The sequence below is a fragment of the Heptranchias perlo genome, chromosome 30 (assembly GCF_035084215.1).
Source record: "Heptranchias perlo isolate sHepPer1 chromosome 30, sHepPer1.hap1, whole genome shotgun sequence".
NCBI classification, from domain to species: Eukaryota; Metazoa; Chordata; class Chondrichthyes; order Hexanchiformes; family Hexanchidae; genus Heptranchias; species Heptranchias perlo.
Genome location: NC_090354.1, coordinates 11,467,239 through 11,485,152, shown reverse-complemented (window position 1 = coordinate 11,485,152; position 17,914 = coordinate 11,467,239). Strand labels below are relative to the sequence as shown.

Sequence of the window (17,914 nt, the reverse complement as noted above, 5' to 3'; positions counted from 1 at the left end):
ATAAATGCAGCCACCAAGTTCTGCTAGGGAGGCATCAGACCTGAGTGTACTCCAATACTGCAACTGGCTCTGGAATTCCCAGCAACACAGGGATTATAGCCAGCTTAGTTTACCAGCAAACACAGGCCAAAGGGAGAGAAACATAGTTGATTTTACTTTACTGTTCAAACTCTGTATGGTCGGAAAACATAGCAATAGTCAAGAGGGGTTTGACAAAAGGTCTCCTGTTAATTTGTCTCATCTTTTTCAGACGTTGACAAACCTGCTGTGTATTTCTAGCATTTTCTGTTTTTATTTGAAATACAGTTATATTGGTGAAGAAATATTGTTGTACGTGGGGAGTTTTTAGGTAGGTTAAGTTCGTGGAACAAACTGCTTTGAGAATTCAGCTGAAATGTTGCCACATTGGCTGCTGTAGTAAACTTAGATAATGCAGAATTTCATATGTTATAAAAACCTGTCATTTTGCGTACTAACCTTATAAAGCATCCTCATGGTAAAGTGCCCTTCCAGTAAAGCAGACAATACATATATTTAATATTAAATATCTTTTAAAATTGTGTTTATTCAGTAGTGGCAAGAAAACCAACATAAATATTCTCAATTGATGTTTTGATTGCCTTTTTGTCATGAGGATTAAATGAAGGGAATATGGCTGCATAAAAGTTTAATTTAATTTGAACACCTTACCTACTAAATATTCCTGGATACAAGGTTTTCAGGAAAGATAGGGAAGGAAAAAAAGGTGGGGGGCTGGCAGTATTGATTAAGGGGAATATTGCAGTGCTGGAGAGAGAGGATGTCCTTGAGGGGTCAAGGACGGAATCCATTTGGTTAGAGTTAAGAAACAATTGAGGCGCCATTACACTACTGGGTGTATTCTATAGGGCACCAACTAGTGGGAAGGATATAGAGCAAATTTGCAGGGAAGCTATCGAGAGGTGCAAGAATTATAGAGAATGATAATGGGGGATTTCAACTATCCTAATATACACTGGGATAGTAAAAGTGCAAAGTGCAAAGAGGGGGAGGAATTTCTGAAGTGTGTTCAGAAGAACGTTCTTGATCAGTATGTTTCCGGGCCAACAAGGAAGGAGGCATTTCTGGATCTGGTTCTGGAGAATGAGGATAGTAAGAGGAGGGGTGGGGCCAATTAGGGACCAAAAAGGAGATCTACACATGGAGGCAGAGGGCATTTATTTATTTTTATTCGTTCGTGGGATGTGGGCGTCGCTGGCGAGGCCGGCATTTTATTGCCCATCCCTAATTGCCCTTGAAAAGGTGATGGTGAGCCGCCTTCTTGAACAGCTGCAGATCTACACATGGAGGCAGAGGGCATGGCTGAGGTACTAGATCAGTAGTTTGCATCTGTCTTTACCAAGGAAGAAGATGCTGCCAAAGTCACAGCAAAAGAGGAAGTAGTTGAGATACTGGAATACCTAATAATTGACAAAGAGGAGATACTAGAAAGGCTGGCTGTATTTAAAGTAGATAAATCATCCAGTCCAGATGGGATGCATCCTAGGTTGATGAGGGAAGTAAGGGTGGAAATTGCAGAGGCGCTGGCCATAATCTTCCAATCCTCCTTAGATATGGGGGTGGTGCCAGAGGACTGGAGAATTGCAAATGCTACACCCTTGTTCAAAAAAAGGTGTAAGAATAAATCCAGCAACCACAGGCCAGTCTGTTTAACCTCGGTGGTGGGGAAGCTTTTAGAAACAATAATCCTGGACAAAATTAATAGTCACTTGGACAAGTGTGGATTAATAAAGGAAAGCCAGCACGGATTTGTTAAAGGCAAATCAAGTTTAACTAATTTGATTGAGTTTTGTGATGAGGTTACAGAGAGGGTTGATGTTGTGTATATGGACTTTCAAAAGGTGTTTGATAAAGTGCCACATAATAGGCTTGTCAGCAGAATTGAAACCTATGGAATAAAAGGGGCAGTGGCAGCACGGATACAGAATTGGCAAAGTGACAGGAAACTGAGAGTAGTGGTGAATGGTTGTTTCTCGGACTGAAGGGAGGTATACAGTGGTGTTCCCCAGAGGTTGGTACTAGGACCTCTGCTTTTTTTGATATATATTAATGATTTGGACTTAGGTGCACAGGGCACAATTTCAAAATTTGCAGATGACACAAAACTTGGAAGTGTAGTAAACAGTGAGGAGGATAGTAATAGACTTCAGGAGGACATAGACAGGCTGGTGGAATGGCAGACACAAGCAGATGAAATTTAACGCAGAGAAGTGGGAAGTGATACATTTTGGCAGGAAGAATGAGGAGAGGCAATACAAATTAAATGGTACAATTCTAACGGGGGTGCAGGAACAGAGGGACCTGGGGGTATATGTGCATAAATCTTTGAAGTTGACAGGACAGGCTGAGAAAGCGGTTAAAAAAGCATACGGGACCTTGGGCATTATAAATAGAGGCTTAGAGTACAAAAGCAAGGAAGTTATGTTGAACCTTTATAAAACACTGGCTCGGCCACAACTGGAGTACTGTGTCCAATTTTGGGCACTGCACTTTAGGAAGGATGTGAAGGCCTTAAAGAGGGTGCAGAAAAGATGGTTCCAGGGAAGAGGGACTTCATAAAAATGTAGAAACATAGAAAATAGGAGCATGAGTAGGCCATTTGGCCCTTCGAGCCTGCTCCGCCATTCAATATGATCATGGCTGATCCTCTATCTCAATACCATATTCCCGCTCTCTCCCCATACCCCTTGATGCCTTTTGTGTCTAGAAATCTATCTAGCTCCTTCTTGAATATATTCAGTGACTTGGCCTCCACAGCCTTCTGTGGTAGAGAATTCCGTAGGTTCACCACCCTTTGAGTGAAGAAATTTCTCCTCATCTCAGTCCTAAATGTCCTACCCCATATCCTGAGACTGTGACCCCTCGTTCTGGACCCTCCCCAGCCAGGGGAAACATCCACCCTCTATCTAGTCTATCTAGCCCTGTCAGAATTTTATGTGTTTCAATGAGATCCCCTCCCATTCTTCTAAACTCGAGTGAATCCAGGCCGAGTCGACCCAATCTCTCCTCATATGACAGTCCTGCCATCCCAGGGATCAGTCTGGTGAACCTTCGCTGCACTCCCTCTATGGCAAGTATATCCTTTATTAGGTAAGGAGACCAAAACTGCACACAATATTCCAGGTATGGTCTCACCAGTTACATGGATAGATGGAGAAGCTGGGGTTGTTCTCCTTAGAGCAGAGAAGGTTGAGAGGAGACTTGATGGTGTTCAAAATCATGAAGGGTTTAGATAAAGTAAATAAAGTGAAACTTTTCCCATTGGTGGAAGGGTTGAGAACCAGAGGACACAGATTTAAGATTATTGGCAAAAGAACTAAAGACGACATGAGGAAAAACTTTTTTACGCAGCGAGTAGTTATGATCTGAATGCGCTGCCTGAAAGGGTGATGGAAGCAGATTCAATCGTGGCTTTCAAAAAGGAATTGAATAAATACTTGAAGGGAAAAAATTTGCAGGGCTACGGGGAAAGAGCAGAGGAATGGGACGAACTGGATTGTCCTTACAAAGAGCCGGCATGGGCTCGATGGGCCGAACGGCCTCCTTTTGAGCTGTAACCATTCTATTCTTCCGGAATAGTACGTGTAAAGTAGACTCAATTGCTGATTCTGTTTTATCTGCTGAGTAATCACAAAAAGAAGCATTGCTAATAAGTGACTTTCACATCCTGGTTACTAACTTATCAACGCAATAATTCTTTACATATACTGTAATACAAACATAGATTTGTGTAATAAAGTTTGGTTTGGTTTCAAAAGCAAAAATCTAATTCTGCCAATTGAAATCAGAAGCTTAAAACCTAGCTTTTTAAATGATAATAAATATTCATTATATTGCATGAAACCATAAACAATTGACTATTTCCTTTTTCCTGAGAAAAAATGGGTTAGTCATTTGACTGACAACAAAACTCCCATCAATTTGTTCGCTGGCACTGGCTATCAGAGGAGGATACGTCATCGCTGCCAGTAACTCAGATGATTTCGCAGCTGCGGCCGTTCCAGGGAACAGTCGCTCCACCCCCTGTTTCTAGTCCTTTCCTCCCACGTCAACGTACGGGTCGCGGGCTCGGAGCCGGCGGGAGGGACCGCGTCCAACGCGACAGCCACGGGGGCGCGCCACACGCTCGGCACCTCTCAACCAACCTTCACCAGGCTGGTCCCGCCCCCCACCTCCGCGCCGATTGGCCGAAGCCCGCAATGGCGCCGGACGTCTCCCTCCAGTCGCGTGACCAGGGAGGCGGCGGATCCCGGCGTCTGAGTGGTCGGCTCGGCTGTCAATCGACGCTCCGCCGTTAGCAGGGTAGGTTGTCGGCGAAATTGCGTGTCGGCATCTTGTCAGGTAAACTGCGTCAAAAATTCATTGAAGTCGGCGTGTGATTCAACAGTTTTCTAGGAAATATTTGAAGGAAAAGCAGCGATTCTGTGGGCAAATATTAGCGTGTGGAAGCGTCGATGGAAGTGAGCATGTTTCAACCGTAGTGCGAGGTGTCAGAAAGTTGGGATTGACAGGCTGGAAACTTTTAATGCCCAAAGCACTCTTGGTCAACGGTTGCAGGTATGCGTTAGATTCTTGTTTGTAGCAGGCCTGAGTCCTTTTAAGACCTCTTGTGAAACGAAGCTTGGATTTATCGTAAATCTGGACTGTTGAATAATTTTATTTTTTGCAATCTAATAAGAGCTGTAGACAGTGCCAATTACAATAAAAACCGAAATCCATTGGATTTTGGGAGGGGTTATAGATACTTCTTCATAACTTATAAATCCGATCTTTGGCCGACTGAAAAATAAACACAAGAAACATGACAATTAATGATTTCCAAATAGATCATGTATTTAATACACAAGTCTTTTTAAAATGTATTTAACTTGTTACAAGAATCGCTATTGACATGTAAAGACTGTTCACTGTTGACTCGTATTTTTTGATGTAGGAGGGCAGATTATTAATTGAAGTGTTTTCATTCAGTCACTGGTGACAGGAAGTGTGGTGGCTGTTTTAAAGGGAAGGAAGAGTGATTGGACATATGGCAAATGTGTCTATCAGCTATAGTTTCTATTGAAGTACTGGTACTTATTTTGTCAGAAGATGGTGCATTTACTTAATTTTACATTTGCATGCAGTAAATACACTGTAGAAGAGTGCAGTATTCAAGTATAATGTTTGTAAGTACTATATACTGTTGGTTACAACTCTACCAACAAAGAACAGTACAGTATTTGTTGAAAAGTGTATTTTACTTGGATGTGTTTTGTTACATTTAGAATCAACGTTGATTGCATCCCTGTTCAGTAGATCATTCTCCTTCATGTTGTAAGCGAGATTCGGCTTGTTGATTTACAAATTAAATGTTTGTAACTCTGAGTATTTCTGATTTGTTTAAGTTTGCATGAAATGTTAACTGCATTTGAGCACAAAGCATTGTGGTTATTATGGAAAAGTTTTGCGTATATGTAGTACGTTGAAGTAAACCTGGAGGTACTGTTCTCGATTACAAGGGTAGTTCTCGATTACAAGGGTAGGCTAGTTTTTAATTGCATGGTAAATGGTTCCCAACTGTAGTGGTTGAAAGGATCATGCATTATGTTGTCGTCCCGTTTATAGTGTGCATGTTTGATCTTCAACTTCTTTTGCTCTGCTTTAATCTACTACATATGTATTTCCCAATGATTATATATAGATGTGTATTAAAAATGATACTGAAAGGATGGAGCTGCTTTGGCATCTCGGTGGCTTCGTCATGATATGAACAACAGCTATTTTGACTTTAGCTATTGAAATATTTCAGTGTAGAAACAAACCTAGTCACTTGTGGTTTTAACTCATGATTGGAGATGTTTCATGCAGAAATCATCAAACCTGAAATGCTGCTGCTAGGACTTGACTTGTGTTTCAGTACTCAACAAATTCACTATATTACTCACTTATAAGTGCATCAAAAAACTTCTGTTTCCACAAGTATCTCTGCTCTCTGTGACATGAAAAGTGCCACACAGCTTTGGAGCGTTATTAGCAGCTGACATGTAAATGGTTTCTTCTTAATTTACTATGTGCTTGACGTCAGGAAATTTTAATTTCTAGAATACTAGACAAAATGCAGTGCATTTTGGGGTATCTATGAGAACATGTTAGCACAGTATTGGCTTTAGGCTGTTTGGTCTATGCTAGGTCAGAAAAAGCAATATAGCATTGATGCGAATCCCTATTGCAGCATAATTGATGAAACACAGAGTATGCTGCACACAGTTGTTTTTGTTTAAGGGACTGTTCATCATTTTCCATGTGTGTGTAAAAAATAATAGAAACACTTTTCCCTGCTCAATAAAATGTTGGCTTAAAGATGATTTGCTGCCGTGTAATGCTCTTTTATGACCTTCTTCTATTTTCTCTTGTTGACTTATTTTATATCTGGTCATTTTGATAATTTATCCTCGTTTTTCCATCAGTTAACACTATCCGATGCTATCTATCATGATTATTTCTTCTTGTCTTTCAGCAACAACTTTCAGCACTGGTGCAGTGAACACATTCTGTCTTGAAAAACCTGCGGAGAAGAAAAATTTCTTCAGCTGGAGGAGATCAGGTAGAGTAACATGGTCTTTATGTCAGTAATTCCTCCCTCCCCCTAGGATGTTTGTTATCTCAGTCCCTAATATTGTTTATTCTGGCTGATCCCAAACAAAGTACTATCTCATTTAGAGATGTATCTGCAGGAGTTCTAATTTTTCTGCAGTGAGTTTCTACATCAAAATTATTACTAAACAACGTGATCTATGTTTTAATTTTGTTGTGCAGAAAATTTCAGAATAAGCAGGAAGCCACTTTGGAAAATACTGTGTTTCTTTTTCAAGGAGGAAGTGCAATTCAGAATTTTGTGACCTTTTAAGCAAGTTATGTGGGCAATGCTGGCTGAATGTAATTTCAGTTTGCCTGCATTTAAAGCTGAAACTTAAGTAATATGATTTTGAAACTAGAACAATTTTAGGTTCAATTTATAAGAATGGGGAAGGGTATTCCGTTTTAAGTAGTCATTTACTGATAGTGGTTTAGAAGACTAAATTTGTCATGGGGCACCATGTGATTAGGAACATCACATTATTGCAGTGTTCCAGTTCTTAGAAATAGGGTAAATCCTGCCATTATAACTATATCACATGTTTCTTTCCTTGTTCATAACATTAGCTGTAGTGAGATACATCACCAGAAAATGGGTTAAAAAGCTGCAACCAATTTTTTAAAAAAGATATGTTAAAAATGTTGAACATGTACAGGCTTGATATATTTTCCAGTACAGTATAATATAAAAATTGCACTTCTGTAATATCTGCAAACCCCTACAGCCCTCTGCTTAGTTCCTCCTGACATTCCAGCTGTGATTGGGAAATCTCTGCATGCCAAGTAATGAAAGCAGGCATACTTTACTCTAGACTGTTGGTACAGTACACTGGTGTGCCACTGTACTGCCTCAATTCACTATAACTTGTTGTAATTACTGTGTCAGTACACTCCAATAGTTGGAGGTAAAATTTGCTATTGTGTTGTTTGTCATAAGTCTTATCCACCACTTCTACTCTTCCTCCTAATTACAGTTCATTTTAAAGTCCCAGTTTAAGGCATAGAATGATTTGTGGGATTTGAATTAGTGAGTGCAGTGCAACTCTGCCCAACTGAAATGATCCGAACTGGAACCCATTTAACAGACTAAGAATTTAGTAGCGCCAGAGATGTATAAGAAGTCCACCCACCCAGTTGCATCCAGTGCTCCCAAAAGCTTCCCTACTCTATTTCCATAGTCACAGGCATTTTAGTTTCACTAATGAGTATGTTTTAAAGTGCTGACATCTTATGTCCTGCCTAATAGTGAACAGTTACCAGCTGGTCCGGTATCCGACTGTTCGTCTGGCAGATATGGCCTCCTCTTCGTGGCACTGTTTAAAAGCAGAGTCTGAATTAAAGTGCTGGTGAATAGAGTCCTCGCTGACTAAGACCAGTTAACCGATGTTCCTTCGGTGTTGGGCAGATGGAGAGAGGCCGAATACTGGCACTTGAAAACAAGTTCTTGATTAAAGTTGAAGTGCTACAAAGGCAAGGTCCTTATTGTACAAGAATCCAAAATAGTTTCTAACCTGTGCTGCTGACCTTTTATGAGTGTGAACATTTCATCCTGGTTTATCCAGGAGTTTTTGCCTGCAGCGACGACTTGAATGACTTTGTGTCATTCCTGGTTGATTTTGTTGTATTTTTTTTATTTCCCGAAGTATAGGGGTATAGTGTAGAGTTCCCTAAATTACAACAGTGACTACACTTCAGAAATAGTTCATTGGTTGTAAAGTGCATTGGGATGTTCTGAGATCTCAAATGGTGCTATATAAATAGGTTTGCCAACCCGTCAGGATTATCCTGAAATCGGCAGAAATTAAAGATTAATTTCCTCGACACTGCTGCAAGCAACCCAGGAGAAAAATCATAGGGGCATTAAAAAAAATAATGTTTTTGACAAATTTTCTTTGAACACTATTTTTGTTAGCCATAAAAATATTGAAGATGGGGGAAAAAAGCTGTTTGACTGACTGGGTCAGGCAGTTAGAGACAGGAAGTCATGTGATGAAACCTCCAGGAATATGTCCAACCAGAGTTGGTAACCCTATATATAAATGCAAGTTTTTCCATTTTAACGAGGTAGCCCTCCGGAGCCATTTAGATCCTTCCTTCCTGCAGAGGTCAGAATTGTTGAAAGGCAACATGTTAACCACAGTAGAGTTCTGTGTAAGAGAAGTAAAACCGAAAGTAGAGCGTTATTTCAAACTCTAAACTTTACTTTGCAGTCTTAATTCATAATGATTAAGGAATTGTTCTTGGAACATTGTGTTATGAATGCACTGTTATCTGTGCTGTGGGATGTCAGTAGGTTTGTGCCAAATATATTATGTGATTTGGACTTTGGAGAAGAAGAAAAATCAGTTTAATGTGGGCACTCATTCTTCCAAGCTATTCAGTGGAAAATTGTAATTGTTTGACGCAAACCAAATTTGATCTCTCTCTAAATTTTCTCTACTTTTTTTTTCCTGTGCCCATATTCCTTGGATGGTTTGGATGACCTTTCTTAATACCTGTGAGGTTTAATAGGAAGACTAGAGCGATTTGATGTTAACACTGTTAATGATTTTAAGTTGCATTGTTTATCATTACTGAATATTTCATTTTGCTTCATAGCTAATTAATTTTGTAATATTTTCTTTTAACCTACATATTGGCGGGAGAGGGGAGAAAGAGGGAGGAAATTGTTACCTTTCTGATACTGTTAAAAATCTGAAGTAAAATGAATTTACTGCTCAGCCTTCACTATAAGAACAGTCACTTAGTTGTAAGAACTGGAAATTGATATGAAATAAAGTTGCTTCAATAATGCAACACGAGCACAGGGCAACCATTCAGTTTTTGTATTTACCTCTTCAGTTTCAAGTTGCTAGTTTCATTTTGCTTGCAAAAGTAAATAGTGATTTGATTTTTTTTGATGTAGTGGAGAGGGAATTGTAGAAACAGTTGTCTGTTTTAATGTATGTACTGAGCCTAAGATGTTTTAGTGTTCTAATGAAGTTTAATATTCCTGGAATGTGTCACTTCATTTTGGAATAATTTTTGATAAGATACCGTTTACTGCAGCCAATTGTAGCCACTGGAAGAAATTAGTTAATGAAATCAACTTTAGACTTTTTAACCAGTAGGTATCCAATAAATTTCCTTGGTCCTGCTGGTGACCTGATCCCACTCATGATTCCTACTGCAGTGTCGTTCCAATCTTTTTTTAAAAAAAAGCAATTAGAAAACTATGGAAGCGACATTCTCTTTTTATTCTGAAAAATTCATGGAGCATTCAATTTTGTAACGTGACTCCTGTGGGGGGAAAATAAATTTGATTGGCTGATTTTTTTTGTCATCACAAGTCACATTTATCCTATAGTAATCCTTCAGCTGCTTGAGAAGCATTTACAAACCACTTAACTGGTAGTCATGCAGCGGTAGAGTGCGCACTCACAGTAGCAAAAGGTCGAACACTAGTGGAGAAGATTTGTTTACCCATAAGATGTTTACCCATAAGACATTGCCTTAGTCCCACTGTCTTCAAGAATGTTTGGCAGTGCAACACAGTTCGTTCAATTTTTGACCCTGCCAGCAGTTTCTATATAGCAGCCTCATCACATTGTTTTGATGTACTACATAATTTTGTGAATTTTATTTGACGTTGCATATAATTTATTTTCCAGTAATAGTGATTATCTGCCAGAATGAGGGGATAACTCCTCTCCCCTGGTAGATAATCAAGAGTCTTTGGATTACTGATTGGTGCTCTTAACTTTTTTGTGAATTCCTTGCCTTTGCTGATCCGCCGATTTCAATCCTCTCCAACAACATTTTTTTCTGCAAATAAGAGCAGCTCCTCCATTCCTGCTAGTAGAGCAGCTGCTACAACCACATTTTGATCCATGAGTCGATCACAGCTCTCCCCACATTCTCTCCCGCAACATGACCAGCTGCAGACCTGAGAGAGCTCCCCCGACAAACTCTACAGCTGCAGAGGTGAGCACTAAAAACAGTCTACACTTGCTGTTAGCAACTCTGCTGACCACATTGTTCATCTCAGTGGAGTTGAGGTTACCAGCAGGATTGCTGGAGATGAGCATATATAAGATTTGATGGAGTGAGTAGGAGAATATTATGCAATTGTAGGTTCAAAAGCCCCAATGCTTTTTCTTTCATGGTTTGTGGCTTCAGTCTTATTAACTCCAATCCCCTGATTATTGGTGGTGGTGTCAACAGGAGTTTAGTGACGTATAATGATGGATGGCTGAAATTTTGTACCTGATCCATGAAAGTCACCTGTAGATTTTGTCCTTCCAAAGATGGGTTATGTCTGGAGAGAGCATTCTGAGATATATATGACACAAGAGGAAATACAAATTTGAGATGATGAATTTGAAGTATCACGCAAAGGTATTGGCACACTTAAGTGCAGTGGATTAAATGTGATTTTTATTTTCCTCTCTAGGGTATTGGTATCAATATCTCTACTAAATAAGCTTTGTGACAAAATTTTGCATCTATTAGTCTGCATGTACTACACGTTAGGGCACATGTCAGAGTTTACAAGGCTGTATTTAATGGCGCGGGTTTGTGGGGGGGTTCACCAATAAGCCCAAGTAATTTGTTAACATTACCTGGATCTCTTAATTGAATCACTTTTTAACCCACTTGTAATTATTATGAAATATGTTTTAAAAAGTACATTTTTTTGCCTTTATGCCTGAGTTGTCTAAATTACAGCTGCAGGAATCCAGCGCACAAAACCTTGGGCCCGATTGCCACATTTCCTTCTTGTGCGCTTAACCTATATTTCCTCCATTTTTCGGTTTAGTATTTTGATTTTAGCAGGTCATGTGGATTGGATGAGAGCTTGACCATCATAGAATTGTTACAGCACAGGAGGCTGCCATTCGGCCCACTGAGCCCGTGTCGGCTCTTTGTAAGAACAATCCAGTTAGTCCCATTCCCTCGCTCTTCCCCTGTAGCCCTGCAAATTTTTTCCCTTCAATTAACACAAGAACATAAGAACATAAGAAATAGGAGCAGGAGTAGGCTAATCGGCCCCTCGAGCCTGCTCCGCCATTCAATAAGATCATGGCTGATCTGATCCTAACCTCAAATCTAAATTAATGTCCAATTTCCTGCCCGCTCCCCGTAACCCCTAATTCCCTTTACTTCTAGGAAACTGTCTATTTCTGTTTTAAATTTATTTAATGATGTAGCTTCCACAGCTTCCTGGGGCAGCAAATTCCACAGACCTACTACCCTCTGAGTGAAGAAGTTTCTCCTCATCTCAGTTTTGAAAGAGCAGCCCCTTATTCTAAGATTATGCCCCCTAGTTCTAGTTTCACCCATCCTTGGGAACATCCTTACCACATCCACCCGATCAAGTCCCTTCACAATCTTATATATTTCAATAAGATCGCCTCTCATTCTTCTGAACTCCAATGAGTAGAGTCCCAATCGACTCAACCTCTCCTCATACGTCCGCCCCCTCATCCCCGGGATTAACCGAGTGAACCTTCTTTGTACTGCCTCGAGAGCAAGTATGTATTTTCATAACTATGGAGACCAAAACTGTATGCAGTATTCCAGGTGCGGTCTCACCAATACCTTATATAACTGCAGCAATACCTCCCTGTTTTTATATTCTATCCCCCTAGCAATAAAAGCCAACATTCCGTTGGCCTTCTTGATCACCTGCTGCACCTGCATACTAACTTTTTGATTTTCTTGCACTAGGACCCCCAGATCCCTTTGTACTGCAGTACTTCCCAGTTTCTCGCCATTAAGATAATAACTTGCTCTCTGATTTTTCCTGCCACAGTGCATAACCTCACATTTTCCAATATTGTATTGCACCTGCCAAATCTCCGCCCACTCACCCAGCCTGTCTATATCCCCTTGTAGGTTTTTTATGTCCTCCTCACTCTCTACTTTCCCTCCCATCTTTGTATCATCTGCAAACTTTGATATGTTACACTCGGTCCCCTCCTCCAAATCGTTAATATAGATTGTAACGAGTTGAGGACCCAGCACCGACCCCTGCGGAACACCACTGGCTACTGGTTACCATTTATCCCAACTCTCTGCTTCCTGTCAGATAACCAATCCTCCACCCATGCCAGAATATTACCCTCAATCCAGTGATTCTTTATCTTGAGCAATAATTTTTTATGTGGCACCTTGTCGAATGCCTTCTGGAAGTCTAAATACACTACGTCCACTGGTTCCCCTTTATCCACCCTGTACATTATGTCCTCAAAGAACTCAAGCAAATTTGTCAGACATGACTTCCCCTTCGTAAAGCCATGCTGACTTTGTCCTATTAAATTATGCTTATCCAAATGTTCCACTACTGTCTCCTTAATAATAGACTCCAAAATTTTACCCACCACAGATGTTAGGCTAACTGGTCTATAATTTCCAGCCTTCTGCCTACTGTCCTTTTTAAATAAGGGTGTTACATTAGCAGTTTTCCAATCTTCCGGGACCTTTGCCGAGTCCAGAGAATTTTGGAAAATTATTACCAAAGCATCCACCATCCCTACTGCCACTTCCCTCAAGACCCTAGGATGTAAGCCATCAGGTCCAGGGGATTTATCCGCCTTGAGTCCCATTAATTTACTGAGTACCAATTCCTTAGTGATTTTAATCGTATTTAGCTCCTCCCCCCCCCCCTCCCCCCACTAGAGCGCCCTGTTTGTCCAGTGTTGGGATTTTCTTAGTGTCCTCTTCCGTAAAGACTGAAACAAAATATTTGTTTAGCATTTTTGCCATCTCCATGTTTCCCACCATTAATTTCCCGGTCTCATCCTCTAAGGGACCTACGTTTGCCTTAGCCACCCTTTTTTTTTATATAACTATAGAAACTCTTGCTATCTGTTTTTATATTTTTTGCTAATTTATTTTCATAATCTATCCTCCCTTTCTTAATCAATCCTTTTGTTACTTTTTGCTGTCTTTTGAAGACTTCCCAATCTTCTATCCTCCCACTAAGTTTGGCTACCTTATATGTCCTTGTTTTTAGTCGGATACTATCCTTAATTTCTTTACTTAGCCACGGATGGCTGTCATTTCTTTTACACCTTTTTTTCCTCGGTGGAGTATATTTTTTTTGAATTATTGAACCAATTCCTTTTTGAAAGCCACATTCAAATCTGCTTCCACCACCCTGTCAGGCAGCGTATTCCAGATCATAACTACCTTGCTGCGTAAAAAATGTTTTCCTCATGTTGCCTTTGGTGCTTTTGCTAATCACCTTAAATGTGTGTCCTCTGGTTCTTGACCCTTCCGCAATGGGAACAGTTTCTCTTTATTTACTTTATCTAAACCCTTCATGATTTTGAACACTTCTAACAAATCTCGTAATCTGAGGAGAACAACCCCAGCTTCTCCAGTCAATCCACATAACTGAAGTCCTTCATCCCTGAAACCATTCTAGTAAATCTTTTCTGCACCCTCTCAAAGGCCTTCATATCCTTCCTAAAGTGCGGTGCCCAGAATTGGACACAATATTTGAGTTGTGGCCAAACCAGTGTTTTATAAGGGTTCAACATAACTTCCTCTATTTTTAAAGCCTGAGAGCCCATATGCTTTTTTTAACCGCTTCCTCAACCTGTCCTGCCACCTTCAAAGATTTGTGCACATATACCCGCAAGTGCCTCTGTTCCTGCACCCCCGTTAGAATTGTACCATTTAGTTGATATTGCCTCTCCTCATTCTTCCTGCCAAAATGTATCACTTCACACTTCCCTGCATTAAATTTCATCTGTCATGTGTCCACCCATTCATGGATTTACAACCTAAAATCCCCCAGTGACGAAGCAGACTTTCCCAATCTATTAAGTCCACGAAGTTATAAACGCCAGAGAATGATGCAGTGGAGGTAAAGCGAGCAGATCGCGAGCCAAGTAAAAATCTTTGTTAATAGCTGTTACATTTCCTGTGTCTCTGGGTACTTCAGTTTTTTGTTGACTTTTTAAAAATATTTTGATAACAGGCTGCTTTAGTTTAATTTTAGCACCTTTCAGTGAATTAGAAAAAGTATTGTTGACTTCAATGTTCCTTGAATTCGGTATTTTGTGCTCTAGTTGTTACTCTGGTCCACTGGCTCACGGAGAGAAATCCTTGCTTTGTACATCTGCTGCACTGAGCGTATGTGGTTGTGAAGTTGAAGTATCATGATACAGGAAAAGATTCTCAGAAAATGATTTATAATCTTTTTTTTTCTCTTCCTCAATTTGAAGGATTATATTTAGATGTTCACTAGCAGTAAATGGGCATAAAATGCTGGGAATTGATTGCAAAGAGGTGGAGAGTGGGAAACTTGGTTACCATTGGCAGATTTGCTGTCTGATTGTTGGGAATTGAAATATTAAGATGGGTTTGTACGGTCAGATTGATCTGTTGCTTTTGGATGAAGGTCCACAATGGCACTCTGCCACCCAAAAAATCACTTGTATGAAAGAATATGATAACACACAGGACTGGTTTCATATTATGTCATCATGGAAACTAAAGTTATCTTTTCGATCTATTTTGGTGCTGTGAATAAACCTGAAAAACATCAAGCACCTCTTATTCTGATGTAGTAAAACACCATATTTGCATTCCTTAAAATTGGGACCGTTACGAAATTTTTTTGCCCCAATATTGCCTGCTATTTCCTGATTTTGTGTTCTGTTGTATTCAAATTGTTTATCCTTTATTAAAAAGAAACACAACCCAGTGAGTAATCAACTTTGCATTCACTTTGCCTTGCATGGCAGTAGAAGATTTCAGCAGAGAATAAACATTTTTGCCTTCTATGATGCATCACTATCAAGTTCACTTATCTAAACCCAGTCATTGATGTTTCTTTTTTGGGTGGAGGGAATGAGAAAGGAAATGAGAACTAGGTGCAGAAATCTCCACTTATCTTCCGGGCAAATTACTATTTGTATCCCATGCCCAGTCATAACCTCAACTGTCAGATTCTGGTTGAACACAGTTTGGCAAGTATGTTATCCTTAGTGGCCTTTTTAAAGGTGCCTGAGCAGATTTAACCTTATACAAAGATAAACCTACTGTTTGTGTTTTAAAAATGCAAAATAGCTATGAATTTTATGGCTAAATCAAATTTTGTTGTGCAAGGTACTTGTTCCAGTGAGGAAAAAAGCTTGGTTTCACTGCGAGCAGCTGTTGTGGAATAATTTGAAAATCTACCATAAAGTTTCCCTTGATATGACTACTATTGTTATTAACAAATACATGTGCATATACATTTTTGTTACTTGCAATTCTTCAGTTTCTTCCCATAAAATTTTGGAAAAACTTGAATCTATGTAGGTCAGAATGGAATTAGAAGGAATTTCCAGTTCCGGCAGGCCAGTAAATCAACTTTAAAATGAAACCAAGCAAATACTCAGACCCTACCCACTTAATCTTGTAAAGGCTGTTTGATTTGTATCAAAAAATGTTTTTTAGAGCTCATCTGAGCAGACCTTCCAACTTGCCCTCGTTTTAAGGTGGTACTCTCATTTCTGAACAATCCCTGTATTGTGTATGACTAGTTTCATAGGTAGATTTTGTATCAAACAGAATAATTAAAGGGTTTGTGACAACCCAACACTTCTTGGGATTAAAGCAACCTGGAACCTCCAGCAAATTTGTCGATACCGTGCGCCTTCGGCACGAGGCTAATTCTTCATTCTCAATATTTTCCTCAGGTTTGTTAGCTAGGGTCGTCCCAACTAATCACTTGTATATTTCAATCTACAAAAACTAGAAACTCAAAGCTGACCCTTGTTAAATCTCTCTTTTGTGTCTTCACATGCATCCCCTCATTGGCCTGATTTAATGTCTCAACCCACATTTTATTTCCCATTTCCATACATCAAAACACAATTTTGGTTGATATTACATCTGGTGCTAGGTGCTCTTTGTGACCAACAAATCTATCCATATCTTTTCCTTTTTCTCTCTGTCTTTTCCATCCCCCTTTCCCTTGATTAGTTTAAAGTTGATGGAAATCTTACAATTGATGACAGTTACTTCAATGGAGCAAATGATTTTTGCAAAGTAAGAATACTGAACCACCATAACTTCTCGAACAATGCAAAATCTTCATCAAACATTTTAGTTCGTAAACCTGTTTTCCTTCTTTTCTGTAAATACAGGCATCATAAAATTTTGTGCGCTGGCAGTGAATATTCAGACAGAGTAACACATGATTTCAGGAAAATCTTTTCAATGGATAACATGATTTAATATTGAACAGATACAAATCAGTAACTGTTTACAGCATAACCTTGTAACATGTGATGTTGTATTTAAACATAACACTTGTAATACATCACACAGGGTTAATCCATTCATGCTGTTCCACAGTTGAACTAATTTTGTATCTATTATATAAAATAAATATCCAGAATGAGTTGAAATCTACAACTGTTAACAGTCAGAAGTTAGGTTTTGTTGAGATGTAGAAATTTCCCTTTCTTATTAAATGTACGTGTGCTGAGATAATATTGTAATCAGAGCAGACATTTACGATCATGGTGAGTTTCATCATGTACAGAGGAAAAAATAGGGAGCCCAATGAGCTGCTTGCATCCTGAAGTTTGGTAAAGTGGTTTCTACAATTTTTATTTGAAAAAAAAATTCTCCCTGGTCAAATGGGTGAGGCAGTTTTAATTGTATTAAATTACTTGTGGCAGAATACCAGCACGAAAAGAATTATAATGCTGAATATTTTTAGCCAATAAGGTAAAGTCTGCACGCATTATATTTTAGCTGGCCATGATACTAGAAATGTTATTGAACTAATTTCACTTATTCTTTTTGTGCAGTTTGTGTGAAATTCTATATTTCTCTTTTGACTCTTGTTTAACACACCTTGCATATAAGAACCAATTTCCTGTGTGGTTATCATTTGGTTTGTTTTATTTCTCTCTTGGCTTCAACCAGTAGTATCATGTCAGCAAAAGCAATATACAGAAACTTTCAGATGGTTGCTGCACAATACTTTCATTCAGCTGATTATTAAGTGTCATCTTGTTTTGTGCAGAGCTTAAAAATGGAATGTTATCGTACAAATGTTTGTGACTATAATGCAAGTATGACTCGAAACAGAATAAGCGTGCTGCATTTTATCTGCATTAATGTGTACAAGCAGGGTGACCATCCATTTACTTTCAATCAGACAATCCAGTTTTTGAAGTGGCTGGTCAGTAATAGATTTATTTTAAAATAGGATACTAAAAGTTCAGTTTTCTAGAGCATGAAGAGGCACTCGGTGAGGGGGAGAACG

The 17,914-nt window shown here is 39.3% G+C and overlaps 1 protein-coding gene across 1 annotated transcript in view; it reads left to right on the top strand.

The window, feature by feature from the left end:
* Nucleotides 1–4,325: 4,325 nt before the first annotated feature.
* The window catches only part of stat3 (signal transducer and activator of transcription 3 (acute-phase response factor)), a 49,498-nt gene continuing 35,909 nt past the window's right edge, over nucleotides 4,326–17,914 (top strand). Inside the window, exons 1-2 of the mRNA XM_067968893.1 lie at nucleotides 4,326–4,596; nucleotides 6,536–6,622. The gene's annotated coding sequence lies outside the window, so the exon portion shown is untranslated. The remainder of the gene's footprint in view (nucleotides 4,597–6,535; nucleotides 6,623–17,914) is intronic.